General features: G+C 34.7%; 1 protein-coding gene across 3 annotated transcripts in view; it reads left to right on the top strand.

Annotated features, from left to right (window-relative positions):
- Nucleotides 1-15,539, top strand: part of ss (spineless) — an 897,601-nt gene that overhangs the window by 594,703 nt on the left and 287,359 nt on the right. The gene's annotated exons all lie outside the window — the stretch shown is intronic.

The raw sequence follows: 15,539 nt of genomic DNA on the forward strand, positions 1-15,539 counted from the left end.
TATTGTTTTTTGCTCTCCTGTAACAACTTCATGTCATGTATGATCCGTAAATTTTATTATACAAATTGTTGTTATTTATTCATTTTACTGGGCCAGTTTTTGAAGTAGCCAACATAACTGACGCAGCAGAGTAGATTACCTTTCAATTTGTACAACCTAATTTACCTGAAGATGAACCAAATCTTTGGAGTTAAATTGCAGCATAGGATGGAATACCTGGAGTAATCTTCTAAATACAACCACAGTAAGAGCATAAAATGAGCCGTTCAGAGCAAAAGTTTAGTAATCTTCTGAATATAACCACAGTAAGAGCATAAAATGAGCCGTTCAGAGCAAAAGTTTAGTAATCTTCTGAATACAACCACAGTAAGAGCATAAAATGAGCCGTTCAGAGCAAAAGTTTAGTAATCTTCTGAATACAACCACAGTAAGAGCATAAAATGAGCCGTTCAGAGCAAAAGTTTAGTAATCTTCTGAATATAACCTCAGTAAGAGCATAAAATGAGCCGTTCAGAGCAAAAGTTTAGTAATCTTCTGAATATAACCACAGTAAGAGCATAAAATGAGCCGTTCAGAGCAAAAGTTTAGTAATCTTCTGAATACAACCACAGTAAGAGCATAAAATGAGCCGTTCAGAGCAAAAGTTTAGTAATCTTCTGAATACAACCACAGTAAGAGCATAAAATGAGCCGTTCAGAGCAAAAGTTTAGTAATCTTCTGAATACAACCACAGTAAGAGCATAAAATGAGCCGTTCAGAGCAAATGTTTAGTAATCTTCTGAATACAACCACAGTAAGAGCATAAAATGAGCCGTTCAGAGCAAAAGTTTAGTAATCTTCTGAATACAACCACAGTAAGAGCATAAAATAAGCCGTTCAGAGCAAAAGTTCAGTAATCTTCTGAATATAACCTCAGTAAGAGCATAAAATGAGCCGTTCAGAGCAAAAGTATAGTAATCTTCTGAATATAACCACAGTGAGAGCATAAAATGAGCCGTTCAGAGCAAAACTTTTGTAATGTTCTGAATATAACCACAGTAAGAGCATAAAATGAGCCGTTCAGAGCAAAAGTTTAGTAATGTTCTGAATATAACCACAGTAAGAGCATAAAATGAGCCGTTCAGAGCAAAAGTTTAGTAATGTTCTGAATATAACCACAGTAAGAGCATAAAATGAGCCGTTCAGAGCAAAAGTTTAGTAATGTTCTGAATATAACCACAGTAAGAGCATAAAATGAGCCGTTCAGAGCAAAAGTTTAGTAATCTTCTGAATATAACCACAGTAAGGGCATAAAATAAGCCGTTCAGAGCAAAAGTTTAGTAATCTTCTGAATATAACCATAGTAAGAGCATAAAATAAGCCGTTCAGAGCAAAAGTTTAGTAATCTTCTGAATATAACCACAGTAAGAGTATAAAATGAGCCGTTCAGAGCAAAAGTTTAGTAATCTTCTGAATATAACCACAGTAAGAGTATAAAATGAGCCGTTCAGAGCAAAAGTTTAGTAATCTTCTGAATATAACCACAGTAAGAGCATAAAATGAGCCGTTCAGAGCAAAAGTTTAGTAATCTTCTGAATGTAACCACAGTAAGAGCATAAAATAAGCCGTTCAGAGCAAAAGTTTAGTAATCTTCTGAATTTAACCATAGTAAGAGCATAAAATAAGCCTTCAGAGCAAAAGTTTAGTAATCTTCTGAATACAACTACAGTAAGAGCATAAAATAAGCCGTTCAGAGCAAAAGTTTAGTAATCTTCTGAATATAACCACAGTAAGAGCATAAAATGAGCCGTTCAGAGCAAAAGTTTAGTAATCTTCTGAATATAACCACAGTAAGAGTATAAAATGAGCCGTTCAGAGCAAAAGTTTAGTAATCTTCTGAATATAACCACAGTAAGAGCATAAAATGAGCCGTTCAGAGCAAAAGTTTAGTAATGTTCTGAATATAACCACAGTAAGAGCATAAAATGAGCCGTTCAGAGCAAAAGTTTAGTAATGTTCTGAATATAACCACAGTAAGAGCATAAAATGAGCCGTTCAGAGCAAAAGTTTAGTAATCTTCTGAATATAACCACAGTAAGGGCATAAAATAAGCCGTTCAGAGCAAAAGTTTAGTAATCTTCTGAATATAACCATAGTAAGAGCATAAAATAAGCCGTTCAGAGCAAAAGTTTAGTAATCTTCTGAATATAACCACAGTAAGAGTATAAAATGAGCCGTTCAGAGCAAAAGTTTAGTAATCTTCTGAATATAACCACAGTAAGAGTATAAAATGAGCCGTTCAGAGCAAAAGTTTAGTAATCTTCTGAATATAACCACAGTAAGAGCATAAAATGAGCCGTTCAGAGCAAAAGTTTAGTAATCTTCTGAATGTAACCACAGTAAGAGCATAAAATAAGCCGTTCAGAGCAAAAGTTTAGTAATCTTCTGAATTTAACCATAGTAAGAGCATAAAATAAGCCTTCAGAGCAAAAGTTTAGTAATCTTCTGAATACAACTACAGTAAGAGCATAAAATAAGCCGTTCAGAGCAAAAGTTTAGTAATCTTCTGAATATAACCACAGTAAGAGCATAAAATGAGCCGTTCAGAGCAAAAGTGGTGTAAGTCAAAATTGGTTAATGAGGTTTAAAGTAAAAATTCTGTCAAATACAGCGCAAAGTAAAAATTAATATGTCCTTCTTGCTATCCACTGACTACTAATAAAAGGTATCCGCGTAACATGCCATGAAGGCACTTGGGGGGGGGGGGGGAATGGAGGTAGAGCCCCATGCTTTCCATGATCTCTGCACTAGAATGAGGTGGTGTGGTCGGCACCACGCTCTGACCGCCTTTTACCCCCGAGAAAAACCCGGTACTCAATTTTATAGGAGGCTGAGTGAACCTCGGGGCCGTTTTGAAAGTTCGGCAACGAGAAAAAAATCCTGTCACCACCTGGGATCGAACCCCGGGCCGTCCAGTCCGTAGCCAGCTGCTTTACCAACCGAGCTACCCGGCCACGACTAACTACTAATAGTTTAAATAAATTGAGTATTAATTGCTACTTTGCGCTGTATTTTACAGAATGTTTACTTTAACCCTTATTACCCATTCTTGACTTATACCACTTCTGCTGTGAACGGCTCAAATGTCATATTCGAGGAATGTTTGAATTGGACTTTTTACTATGCCATTAGGAAAGGCCAGGAAAACAGGGAGAGTTTTGAATTGAACGAGTTACATAAGCTGTTTGTTTATAGGAATGGCGTGAATATGTAAGGAGAAAATCCACAAACAATTAGGGAGAAAACGGGAATTTTACTTGAAGCAAGTAAGGCGATGGTTTGGAAGTTCTTTTTAGTGGGTTATTTTACGACGCTTTATCAACATCTTATGTTATTTAGTGTCTGAACGAGATGAAGGTGATAATGCCGGTGAAATGAATCCGGGGTCCAGCACCGAAAGTTACCCAGCATTTGCTCATATTGGGTTGAGGGAAAACCCCGGAAAAAACCTCAACCAGGTAACTTGCCCCGACCAGGAATCGAAACCGAGCCACTTGGTTTCGTGGCCAGACGCGCTAACCGTTATCCCACAGATGTGGACGGTTTGGAAGTAAATCACGAAAAGACAAAGTATATGATTATGTCTCGTGACCAGAACACAGTACCGGTACGAAATGAAAATATAAAAATTGGAAATTTATCCTTTGAAAAAGTGGAAAAATTCAAATATCTTGGAGCAACAGTAACAAATGTAAATGCGATTACGTATGTAATTATACTTAGAGATGTGATTTTTATGAATTTGCTTCCAAAATAGAACAATATAATATTGAAGGTAACGATTAAGAAAAAAAAATATTTCTTGAACGAATTGGTAAAAGATCCTAGACATACATCCATAAGTTATATCCATACATTCATCCATCTTATATCCATGCATCCATCCATCCATCTATCCATCCATCCATCCATCTTTACATTCCTCCATCTTACATCCATGCATCCATCTATACATCCATCCATCCATCTATACATCCATACATCCGACTATCCATCCAACCATCTATCCATCCATCCATCCATCCATCCATCTACATATCCATACATCCGTCTATCCATCCATCCATCTATACATCCATCCAGACATCCATCCATCTAACCATCCATCCATCCATATATACATCCATCCATCCATCTATACATCCATACATCCATCCACCTATACATCCATCCATCCATCTATCCATCCATCCATCCATCTACACATTCATCCATCTTACATCCATGCATCCATCCATATATACAGTAGAACCCCGTTTATCCGTCACCCTATTAACCGATTGGCGGATTATCCGACTGCCTTTATGTCGTCGCTTTTTTTTTCTATATATGAAATATTGTACATTATATTAGCACGTTATTTTTTCTAGAGAGGGTTATTACAAGACTTTACCCTTAAACAGTATGGTCTACTGTTGGAGTTGTCGTATTGTATAAATTCTATGTAAAAATGATTTCCTTTAAAAAAATCGTGTATTTAAAAAGTACAAATAACTGAGTGGTTTGGAGAACGAGAAACTGTGGCTCAACTTAGAATACGAGATTGGAGTCTCAAGTGTGTTCAATTTCACAAAAAAAAAAAAAGTGTATAAAGTATGTAAATCTACGACACGAGACCTACACTATTCCTATCTTTCAACTGACAACCATTACAAGGAGTTTCTTTGACCCTTAAAAACTCGTTAATAACCAGACTTAAATCAGTGAACTTCTGATCATTACCTAGCGTGTTCAATACAAGACCATGGAGAAAATTACGAAAAAGTAAGCATTATTCACTAAATGTACGAAAATATTTTATCGTACGGATTATCCGATTTTTTCGATTAACCGTTCAGTGCACCCCCTTAATTACTACGGATAATAGAGGTTCTACTGTACATCCATCCATCCATCCATCCATCTATACATCCATACATCCGTTTATGCATCACACAACTAACCACATCTTTTTAGGCATCCTGTCAATATTTTCTTTCATCCATTACTACATAGTTTTATTTATCAATATATATCTATTCTTCCTTCTAACTAACCGTCCATGCTCTCTTGTTTTAATCCATTCATACCTTCATAGGCCTATATTCTTATCCATGGGTTCATGCACCCATCCACTTTTTCATTCAATCGTCATTTCATCCATCCATCCATCCATCCATCCATCCATCCATCCATCCATCCATCCATCCATCCAAGCATGCATCCATCCATCCATCCATCCATCCATCCATCAATCCATTCAAATATTCACTTATTCTTGAACTCGTCCCTCCATTCAACCATTTTATCATATTTACATTAATTCATTCGTCCGTCTGACAATTTTTTCCATCCATTTATCTTTTCATACGTCTACTCATTCTTCAGATTGTCCCTTCACTTCATCATCTTTCTACATTTCCGTCATAACATACGTCCTTTCCTCCTTCCATCCATGCGGCCAGCCATAAGTCTATGAATTCAGTCTATCTTTCTCCCCTCCATTTATTTTTCAGTATTTCCATCAATTCGTCTACAAACTGCCCAACTACCCATCCTTTCAACTGTTAAACTATTCTGTCATCCTTGCATCCGTCTATTTATTCATAAACACTTCTATCCGCTCGTCTAATAACTTTTTCAATCATTCCAACTTTGTTTCACTATTCCCTTCATTGCAGACGTGAATTGCACAAACATAGTCTATAATACTGACTAGAAATGTATATGAATAAACAAACTTTGATTCACTTTACACAACAAGAAACATGAAACTGTAATACAGGCAATTACATCGCTTGATCTAGTTCTCTAGTTGAAGTGGTACGCTTTCAAACCTGAAGGCTTTGTACGTTTTAAATAAGGTCGGAGAGGAGACAAATTGCCTTCCAAAAGTCAAATGTGTGATTATTCTACTATAATCCACCACTTGTCATCGTGTTTTGTAGCTATTCAAACCGCTTAAAAGTCACGTAGACATGTCACGTGACAAAATGATTGAACTAAATGATTAATGTTTCTACCTGGTATTGTGACAAGCAACGGAATAGAATTTTCGAGGCACAGAACTCTGCATTACGTCCAATATGTCCATTCTGAACAGGCAAGCTTCATTCACAGCCGGAAATTATAGTGCTACGTCATAATTTTTCTTCTTCTATTTCTACTCTCGCATGCTCTTCTTTGTCTCCGTTACCTCTCCCTTCTCTTAGTTGTTCTTCTCGTCCCTTCGTTCTCTATTCTTCTCGTTATAACTTTTATTTCATTTATTGTCCTCTTTCCTCTTCACTATTGTCGTTTTTCTTGCACACTTTCTCCATTTTTCATCATGTTCATTCTCTAACCTATCTGTTATTCTCCTCCTACTCTATCTGCCCTTCCATTAATCAATCGTAATTTTCTTCTCGCATTCTCTTTTTATACTCTCCTTTATTATAGATTAATTAATTTCCCTACAGAATAATATCTGTAATATTGACAATTAATATTTGAGGAGAAAATTCGCTCCGGCGCCGGGGATCGAACTCGGGTCCTTGGTTCTACGTACCAAGCGCTCTGACCACTGAGCTACGCCGAATTCAATCCACAGCACCGGATCGAATCTTCCTCCTTCAATGTTTCCCTTTGTGGCCTGACTCCAAGTTAGGCATTTATGTTAACGTATATGTCCAATGTCAACTGCCATTTTTCTCCTCAAATATTAATTGTCAATATTAGAGATATTATTCTGCAGGACAAATTAATTAACCTATAATATTCTCATAGCTGCAGTGCAGATTACTGTGCACTTAACTGCGGAATTCCGGCCAAACAAGTCACTCAGCTGAGTGCGCTCCTAATATAATGGCAGTTGACATTGGACATATACGTCAACATACTGAGTGTTCATTTCAAAGTGTGTCATGACGTCACTGTTGTTGAGTCACCGATTTGAAGCGAGTTTCAGCTTATATGTTAGAGAAGTTGCCTATTATTCAAGGCGTTCTTCAATCTGAACTTGAGAACGTGTACGGTATAACTTGAACGTCGTAGCAACAGATGGCGGTCTGTACGGTCTGTGTGCTATCATAACCTCTTTCGAACTGTGTTCTGTGCCGGCAAGTCGTACGCAGGGTATTTGTTATCATCGGTTGCGTACGGTAACATTCTACAACACAAATAAAATACTGCGTGTCCATGTTGACCGTCGAACTTAATGTCAACAAATACGTAAGTAATCGTCTTAACCCTCTCCCCATATCCCGACAGTACGTGTTTCCAAACAGTTCACATTCCTGCCACTACCGGCGTTATCGTATGCATCGGTACGTACTCTTCAGAATGAACGTCGTACTTGCTAGGCAACTTCTCTGCCTCCTAGGTAATACATCTTTGCGGAAGTGTAGGAAGATTGAAATCTCTAGGCTCATCGGCTAGCCACATGACGGCATACAGCGAGCCATGACACACTTTGAACTGAACACCCAGTACATGCCTAACTTGGAGTCAGGCAACAAAGGGAAACATTCAAGGAGGATGATTCGATCCGGTGCTGTGGATTGAATTCGGCGTAGCTCAGTGGTCAGAGTGCTTGGTACGTAGAACCTAGGACCCGGGTTCGATCCCCGGCGCCGGGGCGAATTTTTCTCCTCAAATATTAACTCTCCTTTATTGTTAATAATTTTCTTTATCGTTCTTAGATCTCTCCTTAAACGCCCCCTCTTCGTTTTTGCACCTCAATCTTGTTATTTTTTCCTGCTATTTCTTATCATCCTTTCCTAAATGTTTCCTTTCTTCTTTTATTCCCAGTTCTCTTCTCTCGTTTTCTTCTCTCATTTTTCACTTACGTCTCAATCCCTTCCTTCTTCTCGTCATATGAATCTCCCATTTCTTTCTTCGTTTTCCCTTTCCTCCCAAATTTCTTGTCGTCCTCGGTGGTATTATAGTTGCAATGCTGACTTTTAATCCCCATTTCAGTTCTGTTGGTAGGCTTTCCCCCGGTATTCACACTCTTTACCATCCGAGAAGGGGAAGATGCTACTGCCTATCTTATTAACGTTCGACTAATAGACTTTGAACATAGTGAAAATTCTTATTATTGAAAATATTTACCGGTAATCTATATTTCGAAAATCTAGAGTAAGCGTTTATATTTCATTTTATTGTTGTTTATATCAACTGGCACGTTAAAAAGCTACTGACAACAGAAGATAAATATTTTCTTCATCGCTAGTTGCTACTCTTAGCATATACAGGGACATCATTTTATTTTTACTTCAATTTTTATTGTACCTCAATTTTTTAAAGTACTTCACTCCCACCCCTTCTACCAATGAAGTTCAACTGTTCTCTACAAAGATCCAAGACCGCATATACAGTCATAGTAGCCTTACGGTCATCGTAAACAGTATGTTCCAAAAATATGTTCGCGTTTTCCAGTGACGAAAGAACTTTCAATATTGAATCATTTTCGCACAGGTACTTCGTCCATTTGCCTACGTCGTATCCCGGTTTCCCCCACCAGCTTTTATTCGCCAGCTAGTGGCTGGGCTGTCTTAGCTCTTTTCTGAAAACATTAATTTCTGTTAGGAATTGGACGTCTACGTAATATTATACAACTGTTTAAAATAACTTAAATAAAAGAGCCTCGTTAAGTAATTAACTGTCACGTGATTTCCTCCCTAAGACCCTACGACATAACCACTTGGACGGACAGTAGGTAGCATGTCTGAGTAATTTTATCTTTTCGGATCGGGCAGAAGTGAAGATTAAATTTACAGTACGTAAGGTACTCTTTTATAGAGTAGGTAGAGAATTATTTCAACATGAGTTACTAGTGCGAAGGACGCAACTGGTAATTGGAATTAGGTATAATAGTCTATAGTGCGATAATATGCACATTAGAACTGAAGCCTGTATCGAAATAAACGGCCACCATTTTCAAAAATGTGTTTAAATATCCATATTATGATTATTTTTCAATTTAACTTCATTCTCTATATTGTACGCTAATGTGCTGTAGGCATTATAATATACACTGCATAATGAATACGTCCACATGGACAGCTCAGTTCGTGAGTAAAAACACTCATTGTTAATACTGTACTGTATTTTGATTAAACAAAAACCTGATGAAACTGATCAAACTCAAAAGCGCAATATTTCCTAGTTTACGTGAATGTATGAACTACTTTTCTTCCCTCCTATACCTAGTAAAGTGATTTGTTTGTATATTACGCCAGTATCATCGAACTCCAGACGTGGAACGGGGTAGCAAACGGCATTGAACCAGAGGTATAGGCAAGTTAATATTAAAAATGTTAGTAAAAATAAAATGATGTCCCTGTACAACGGGACAATCTGAACTGTGTCACTCCCCCCTGACTTCATAATACAAACTGACATCCCTTAATTTAATTAATTATCAATTGAAAATATTGTAAAAACAACACTAAAATATACTGAAACATGTAATTGTCAAACTTCTGTGTCACTGTATTTTATATCCACTTATGTACTTTATTATATATTTTATTTTCTTGTGTGTACAACTTGGGGGTGCAGGTATAAGAGGTAACAGCTAACGGTCTGTTACTGACGGACTCAGGGCAAGTAGAAGGGGAAAGAAATGCCTTCGCATCCTCTCAACTTGTATGAAATGTCGTTTAGATCCGAGATCCACGGGTTCAAACTCAACCGAAACTGTAAAAACATTATCAAGGCTTCCTTCGGGAAAGAAGTAAAGCTATGGATCCCATATCGTAGATTTACGGCATACAAAAGAACCCTGTCCCTGACAGAGGGCTCCACGCAAGTTTTTTTTTTCACAATTTCTCAGCAATTTTGAATTTAGACTCAGAATAACATGTACTCTTTAAGGGGTTAGGTACAGCTTACAGCAGTAAAATTTTTCGAAATATTTAACATTTTTTTCCTCCATTACCATATCTTGTACAATAATGAAAATTGGTATGTGTAAAACACTGTTCTTCTGCTATACGAAAAAATATTTTTACGATTTAAAAAAAATTATGTGTATATATATATATATATATATATATATATATATATATATATATATATTCAAAATTCAAAATTTGCAGTTCACTGTACAGTGATGAAGTTTTTCCCTCATAACTCACAAACTTGCTACCTTTTCATGTTCTCTCTCTTTTATTTTATTGCTGAAACTCATGTTTACAATATCATGCTCTTTCAACTACATTCCTTAACAAATAATATTTTTTTTTATTTAGTGTTAGAAGAAAATACTGATATTTGACCATTTTGTAAAATTAATTTATTTTTTATCAGACAATCTATGAAAGATAAAGAAGTGATCTTGCATTATATTGTAGATATGGCATGCATTAATACACACACGAAATTTCATCACAGAATGTTGGACAGTTTTTGAGTTATGTGAGAAAAACTTCATCACTGCACAGTGAACTGAATTTAAAAAAAAATGTAAATAATTTTTTAAATCGTAAAAATGTTTTTTTTTTTTTTCATATAGCAGAAGGACAGTGTTTTACACATACTAATTTTCATTATTATAGAAGATACAGTAATGGAGGAAAAAAAGTTGAATATTTCCAAAATTTTACTACTGTAAGCTGTACTTAACTCCTTAAATCGTCGTTAAATATGAAAAGTTACTGCTACTGCTACTGCTGTGTTACACAAATTTTCTCTTTCTAATTCTCCCATTTTCTCAATCTTTATTTATTTATTTATTTATTTATTTATTTACTTACTTACTTATTTATTTACTTATTTACTTATTTATTTACTTATTAATTAATTATTTTATTTATTTATTTATTTACTTATTTATTTATTCATTTATTTACTTACTTATTTATTTATTTATTTACTTATTTATTTATTTACTTATTTATTTACTCATTTACTTATTTATTTATTTACTTATTTATTTACTCATTTACTTATTTATTTATATATTTACTTATTTATTTACTTACTTATTTATTTATTTACTTATTTATTTATTTATTTACTTATTTATTTATTTATTTATTTAATTATTTATTTACTTATTTATTTATTTATTTACTTATTTATTGATTTATTAGTTATTTATTTACTTATTTATTTACTTACTTACTTATTTATTTATTCATTTATTTACTTATTTATTTATTTACTTATTTATTTACTCATTTACTTATTTATTTATTTACTTATTTATTTATTTACTTATTTATTTACTTATTTATTTACTTATTTATTTATTTACTTATTTATTTAATTATTTATTTATTTATACTTATTTATTTTTTTACTTATTTATTTATTTACTTATTTATTTACTTATATATTTATTTACTTTTTTATTTATTTATTTTCTCCTTTTCTTTTCAATTACACCCTTTTCATCTACCTCCTCTTCGTCTTCTTCTTCTTCTTCTTCTTCTTCTTCTTCTTCTTCTTCTGATTTTGTTCATTTTCCTATTCTCTCTCTATCCTCCTATCATCTCAGTCTCTTTCACATTCATCTTATCTTTTCATTATGCTTTACCTTCTTAAGCTATTTCTTGATCGCTCTTCTTTTATCTTTCCCCTTATTTTTCGTCTCAATATCCTTACATTCTTTCTTTACCAATAATCCAATCATCTTTCCATTCATCCAACCTTTATTCATTTCTTTGCCTCTCTCCGTTTCGTCAGTCCAAGCACTTCACACATGTCTTTTTCCACGGGAGGGTACTTCACACTATGGATAGTCATTATCTTCGTACATCAGGAACATAACATAAATTAAGAATTAAATTTTGCCTTCAGCACAGACAACATTGATGTGGCACAGTAAACCATTACTTAAAGGCACTTTGGAACTGCAAAGGCTATTTAGAATCAATGAAAAATTAATGATAAAAGTATAATACATTCTTCCTTCCACGGGGCTGGGTGTTTTTCCTTTGTGACGTGCTGTCCCGTGTTGTCTCAGTGGTGGCACTGTGCCGGGATGACCATACGACAGCATGGTCCGCGATGTGTTCCTGTTAATTGTTTGTCAAAAGATATATTGGGCTATTAAATATGAAATCGATCAGTAAAAACCTCGCATTTTTTCCCTATTTATACAAGATGCTGAGGACAGTGCATTTTCAAAAATATACTATCGAAAGCCAAACGGTTTTCATATTATTGAGCGACAAATTTAGCGTATTTTACAAAAACAAGCTTCTTTCAGCGCTCAGAACTCTGGAACCATTTACTGCAGAACATTGAACGAGAGCTCTTTCGAAGCTGACATTTGTTAGGTTATGATAAGAAGTAATCCTTATTTTTATTGTATACAGAGAGACAGATAATCTGACTTTACTTACTTTTAGGCTTTTTGCCCATTTGTAAAAATGTAAAAAAATATTGAGAAAAAACCTTGCATTATTAAGAGGGATTCGGCATTGTTTGGTTAGTGGTACGATAGAAAGTTTCGAAGGTATTAAATAGATTATTTTCATACGCCTAGACTTGAACGGCGCAGTACCGCACGCACTGGTCGAGAGCTGAAGATAAGCGAGCGTTGGGCATCATTTTACTCCTGTGTTTATGAAAACCTGTGATAAAGCTAGCACAGCCATGACTGCTAGACGACACATCACTTGTTTATGTCTCCTGGCCTTGCTTACCTCGGCTAGCTCCCGCCTCACGGTTAGCTGGTTAGTTCACGCGCGTACTATTTATAGGCCTATTCTTTCTTTGATATTTTCAATACTTTCTTCAGTAAAAAATGTCTTTATTTGTACTTTCAATGCGGAATCTAACTATATATTTTAAAAATATTTTTTCCTTGGCAAAGGCGTCTTAATGAGGAAAAATCTAAATTTCTCCATTTCCATTAAAAAAAGTAAGAAAATCTGTTTATATGTCAATATAAACTTTAATTTCTCAGCATCAAAATAAACCATGATTTTGATCATTGGGTGAAAGGGTTTCGGAGTTACAACAGTTTAAAGTTGCAATTTTATGAAAATACGATAAATTTAAATATTTTTAATTTAAACACTATGAAGTTCTGATGCCTCAAACTTTGCACAAAGCATTTTATCACAATTCTCTACGTACAAAAAAAGGTTTATTGTATTTAGAAATTGTAAGGTCAATTTTCTCTATATTTCGGTCGAATTGAGATGGAATAGCTCATACCCTCCTCAACACCGCAGTGGATTGTAATCCGTTAGGAAAGGAGGAAGTGAAACACGACTAAGAGGATATAAGTTAATACATTAAGTTAACATTGGATTGAGGATAACACTGAAGTTTTCAAATAAAATCTGTTTAACCTCCACTCTCCTACTTTAAACTACCGAAAATCGAATTCCGATGTTTTGGTGAGAAACCGCCAACTGACAATTAAAAAGTAATTTAGTCTAAAACAGACACAAATGCATCTATTTGTGTTATATTACAAACACTTACAAGTAACTTTCTTTATAAACAATATTAACGTTAAAAACAACATTTCAATATTTATGACTTGTCGACTTTTCAATTCCTTCTAAGTTGTAACACTTTCTACTCTTTCTTTTTCCCTTCTCGAATCGTCTTCATCTATTTGAAAAGCATAAGAAGAAAGATTACAGCTATCAAATATGGCGGCAAGTACATAACACTTTAGCTGTTCTTTGAAAAATCGATTTGAATTGATCACTCTGGAAGGCGCTTTCAAGAAGCTTGCACGCGACGCTCATCTGAGAGCTGTTACAGATATTGACGCCATTTAAAGTCAACGACAGATTTAGCTAAAAGTTTGTATTTACTTTGACTGCACATTCATCTATAGCACGACCAACTTTTGATTACCGCTTTGTGCTTGTTTGTTTATAGGCTTTGTACAGCCTTATCAAGAAAACATTAACTAAAACACGTGCAGACCTTATGTATGTGCTTAATACAGTAGGCCTATTTACATTTATTTGAACGTACAGTATTTTATTTCTTATAGTTCCAATTTTGTAATTTAATTATCGTTTTCGCTGTGAAAATATATCTTGTTTCCACTTTCTTTTTTCTGTTAAAATATATAAGAAGAACTCATTCTCTCGGTACCGGTATGTATGGTTTGCTACTATATATAGCGCTTTCATTTCAAAACTTCCCAGTCTAATATTGAATTCAATTTAAACAAAAAAAAACGTCAATTTAGATATTGAGGGGGAAGTCTGAAACCAGGCTTAATTGCATTTTAGATTTTACCCCCACCCCTAGCCCTCCCCCACTGAAATTTCAAATGACACCCCTATATTTTTATACTTTAATATGAAATAATATTCAATTGTCCACACCTGTGGAGTAACGGTCAGCGCGTCTGGCCGCGAAACCAGGTGGTCCGGGTTCGAATCCCGGTCGGGGCAAGTTACCTGGTTGAGGTTTTTTCCGGGGTTTTCCCTCAACCCAATACGAGCAAATGCTGGGTACCTTTCGGTGGTGGACCCCGGACTCATTTCACCGGCATTATCACCTTCATTTCATTCAGACGCTAAATAACCTAGATGTTGATACAGCGTCGTAAAATAACCCATATATATATATATATATATATATATATATATATATATATATATATATATTCAATTGTTTATACACCTCATTAATTTGTTTTCTATCGTTGCCTGGCAACCTGGATTGTTGTTATTGTTGATTAGAGCTGAAGAGAATAAAGCTACAAAACCTTATTGAGCATTTCATGTAATAGTTGTGTTTGTATGTTAAATTATTTTAAAATGGTATATGCCCTTCAAAAGGGAACATAAGTCATCCTTATGCATTAAATTGAGGAAATTACACAAAATAAGCTGTGTTACCATCCTACAATCAACTAATAACAACAAAAATACAGGTTGCCAGGCGACGATAGAAAACAAAAGATGAGAAAAATGAATGAGGTGTATAAACAATTGAACGCTCTTACATATTTAAGTATAAAAATATACGGGTGCCATTTGAAATTTCAAAGTGGGGAAAACTGGGTGTGGGGGGGGGGTGAAATCTAAAATGCAATTAAGCATAGTTTCAAACTTCCCCCTCAATATCTAAATTGACGTGTTTTTTGTTTAAAGTGAATTCAATTTAAATAATTAGTTATTTAGACTGGGAAGTTTTGAAATGAAAGTCCTGTACAATTACAATGTTATTATCTGACATTTTCATTTCTCGGAACTAGACTCGTAGGTACTTTACTGAAATCCAATAGCCGCCACTGCTTTCGAATTTCAGATCCTGATACTATAATTATGCTGTATACCATTTTTCTTACTTTTCACCATCGTCATCATAAAATTTATGTCTGAAGTTCTGAGACTCAAAATTTAAGACTGCTCTCAACAACTTCGTTCTATTTTTCGTTTTTTCTCACATATGACATATTGTAATAATTAATTAGTAATGAGTGATAATGATGTTGACAACGATAAATGTGATAGTGGTGATGAAACTCTACACAACTAGGGACGATCATATTAACAGCAATATTGTTAACGAAGATGATGATGTTAACGACGTTAATGATCGTG

This window comes from Periplaneta americana, chromosome 11 (assembly GCF_040183065.1).
Source record: "Periplaneta americana isolate PAMFEO1 chromosome 11, P.americana_PAMFEO1_priV1, whole genome shotgun sequence".
NCBI classification, from domain to species: Eukaryota; Metazoa; Arthropoda; class Insecta; order Blattodea; family Blattidae; genus Periplaneta; species Periplaneta americana.